At 43.6% G+C, this 3908-nt stretch overlaps 1 non-coding gene across 1 annotated transcript; it reads right to left on the bottom strand.

Annotated features, from left to right (window-relative positions):
• Nucleotides 1-3333: 3333 nt before the first annotated feature.
• Trnak-cuu lies at nt 3334-3406 on the bottom strand. Its single transcript has one exon. It is a non-coding gene; the product is annotated as a tRNA-Lys (tRNA).
• Nucleotides 3407-3908: the final 502 nt, after the last annotated feature.

Genomic DNA, 3908 nt, shown 5'->3' with positions numbered 1-3908 from the left:
CACCGTCGTTAACACTTGAAACATTTTCCCCCACCTCCCCTGCTCCGCCCTGCTGCCCCAACTCCTCCTGCCCATCTGCCGCCTCACCCCCTCCAGCCAACCCTTTGAGTTGGCCAAGTTGAACGGCTGCTGGCTGTTTCGTGCTGCTTGTTCTTGTTGCCGACGCTGTTGCATTGCCAACAAGCTCATTAGTTTCATAATTAGCTTTCGTTATGCTCTTCGTGTATTAATTAGAAGTTATTGCTGCGGCCAGGCGCCGGACACGGAACCCACTCAGCCCCCGGAATTCTGTGGGGATTGGAAAGTGAGCAGTGGGGAATGGGATTTTAACTGCGAAAAAAAAAAAACCCTTTCCATCAAACGCTGCAGCACAACGCCTCATTTTCCAGCTGCTTCGTTGCATTTTAAAACGCTTATCAGCGGGGTTTTCCCTCGTCCGCATGCTTTTGACGGTTTTTTTGCGCTTCTTTGTTCTTCGGGCACTATTTCCTTTTTTTCTGCTGCTTCTGCAGCTAATGCAGAGATAATGATGCTGTGGCTTTGATCGATTTGATAACAATTTAATTTCGAGTGCACGCTCAAGGTTTTTTCCCCATTATTAAATCTTTTTTTTTATTTCGCTGCGGGCATTAAGCGGCATTGCGATGTGGTGTGCAAGGCACGTAGGCAGATTAGTCGATTTACGATGCGGGCTGAGGGGGTGATTGCACTCGCGAATGCATTACATATTTGGTTAGATAATGGATAATGGCTCACTGCGATGACACTCTGCACAATAGGAAATTGTCCGTACAAGGCTGGCATAAATAAGCCCAAGAATTGTCGGGAAAGCGTGAGTGTGAATCAAATGAACTCGTTCGGGCCAAATATGGACTTTGTTAATCGGAACGCTTATCACACTCTTGATTTATCTGTAGGTGTTGTGCAGAAATAATAATGGAGTTATTTAGACGTCAATCAAAGGAGTCAATCACCTTTTCACGCCCGATACTCCTTGCTTTATGTGTTAAAAATATGTTTTAAGTTTAAACTGAAATTACAAAATGTGGAAAACGTGTTCTCCGAACAAGCAACAGTACACAGCAATTAGCTACAAAGTTGCCTGAGCCTCACCATTATTAATCTCACCGTTGATTGATGCTTGAGACCAGGGTCGTGGCCCGTTCAATTTCTCGCAAATCTCGCATAATAAACACAACATATCTGCAATGAAAGCGGAGTGAGAGGCTGACAAACAAACAATGAAAAACGAAGCAAAAGCGGCAAAAAATGCTGAGTAAACCTTATTAAAAAGGGATAACGGCGCACGAGCAGCGCTAATGACAACGCTCATGGACACCAAAAGGAGGTTGGGTATTCGGATGGGGTTGGGTTGAATAAACGGATGGATGGTTGGCTGGATGGCTGAATGGAATGAGATGGGATGGAATGGTTTGGGTTGGAATGGGTGTGTGGGCTGTGCATGGTTGGTGCAAACACACACGTCACTCAGCCACGACATCCTTCCGGCGCGGTCTGGTCCTGGGCTTAACGCTGTTAATGACCAAGGGCAACAACTGGGGTATAGCCCTCAACCTCAACCTCGGCCGAGAAATATGGCCACCTTCCCCATCCATCCACCCAATCTCCATCCTCAAGCGTTTTCATTACGTGTGCTCATGAGCAATTGATGCTGCAATGTCATACGTCAGCAGAAGGTGAGCCAAATCAGTATTGCGACTGCGAAAGGGTTGTCCTGATAAAAACACTGCAAGAAATTGATGTTCTGGGGTAGAAATAATAAAAAGCGAAAGCCAAAACCGTATGTCAAATTTACGTTAGGCAATTCCAATATTGTAGAATCTGTAACGATGATACACAACTTCGGATACAAAACATTCTATATGCTTCTTAAATATTCTTTTTCTTTTTGTTATCATAATTAATTTTCTTCCTGTATACCCATCAAAGGGGATTAATATGTGAAAAAGTATTTTGCCGAACGGCAAATCATGTAATCGGGATTGATTTCCACCGTTTGACCTCTGTAAAACAGCTCATGGCCCCGTGGAAAGGGATGCTTTTCAATAACGTGTAAAAACTGCTGCATAATGTTTATTTGCCATTGGCCCGAGCCGACAAAATTTATGTGTTCCTGGACCGTCGGCTGTCGGGGGTATTAAAAACTTTTACTCAAGAAAATTGCGTCCAAAGGGTTGGAACCTGGACATGGGACAAGGAACTCCGTACTCGGGACAGCATCCCTGCTGCGGATAAATCTGCGTGGCCAATGCAACTTAATTAAATTCCGAAATACTTTTGCTTGCCGGGAATTATGATGCAAAATGTTTTGCCGTTAATTACAAAATTGTAAAGCGCAAAGTTCAAACTGCAATTTGTATTCATTTGTAAAGCTCGGTCGCCGTTCCCGTTCCCGTTGCCACTGCCACTGCCACTGCCATTGCCATTAAAATGGGTAAGCCCCCCTGGCGAAATTATAAATTAATGCGGGCAGGCGGCTGGCAGCTGTCTGTTGTCCCTCCATCACGGCGGACACCTCGCCGGAGAGCCACGCCCACACTGCCTACTCCCACTCCCATGCCCATGCCCACTCCCATGCCCATTACCGCAGAGCAGTCAGTCACCCACATAATTTAAATGCATTTCCTTCTGCGCATTAATTTCCTAAGCTTTTTGCATTCGAAAATCCCACACAAAACTGCGTTCAATGTAATCCCATGAGCTTTAAAGTCACGTGTATGCCCGCCGCCTCTGCCTTTGGCAATTCCCTTCCCTTTTCCTGTGCGAGAAGGGGGCGTGGCACGCACAATAAAAGCTGGCTGGGATTTGATGCTGTATTCGCATGTAATAAATGTATTTGTTTATCCCACTCTAATTTTTACTGCAAGCTGAAAATATTTCATGGTACATGCGAATAAAATTAAAGAAAGGGTGCTGGGTGTGGAGCTTCTCTATTTGCTTTTCAGCCCGCTTTGTGTGAAGTTTTTTGTTAAATTCATAAATTGTCCTGCGGCTGGTTGGAAAGCGCGCCAGATGCGAAAGGGTCCTCCATTTTGGGGCACTTTTTGAATTTTTCATACGCGTTTCAATGGCTGCGGATTTATGCATGCCCTCTTTTGTGCTACTTCAACAATGGCTTTCACTTGCAAGCATCCTACAAATATTTGTCAGCCAAATTCATTTAATACAAACTACAAAATTGAACAAACATTACATTTCATAAACGCCTGAAGCTTGCTCTGAAGTACAAAAACCAATTGTGAAAATGGATTTTTTTATTGAAAGGGTTTCTTTGATTTACAAGGAAAATAATTATTAACAAAAAAATTGTTTCGCCCAACGTGGGGCTCGAACCCACGACCCTGAGATTAAGAGTCTCATGCTCTACCGACTGAGCTAGCCGGGCACATGATGGGTTGCCGCAAACGACGCACAAGAACGCACAGGCTCTGCGGTAGGGACGATGTGGAAAAGCTCGGCCACATGTTTACATTTTTAGCCCCTACATATTTATCAATACTTTCAGTGGCACAGTACCCATAATTATGTAGTATTAATAACTATAGAAACTCTGTATTTTCGTTCACTTGGGTCGGAATGTGTAAAATCTTGTGCTAACCAAAAAAAGAGATAATTCGAGTGATTTTCTTTTCTGTGCTTTTGCAAGCAAACACACTTATCTACCTATACATGTTTAATAGATATCTGATTACAAAATAAACACGTGGAATTTTAAATAGGCACGAAAACACATGTTTCAAAACACGTTCTTAAAATAAATATCCACGAGGTAAATTAAACAAAACACGCTGCGTGGTGTTTGTCATTAGATTAAACAAATGTCTTGCCCGACTAGCACAGTTTGTATAGTTTGAGATTTTTAATCGTGGGGTTGTGTGTTCGAGCCC

This window comes from Drosophila teissieri, chromosome 2R (genome assembly GCF_016746235.2).
Source record: "Drosophila teissieri strain GT53w chromosome 2R, Prin_Dtei_1.1, whole genome shotgun sequence".
Classification (NCBI taxonomy): domain Eukaryota; kingdom Metazoa; phylum Arthropoda; class Insecta; order Diptera; family Drosophilidae; genus Drosophila; species Drosophila teissieri.
This window is presented reverse-complemented; position numbering and strand designations above follow the sequence as displayed.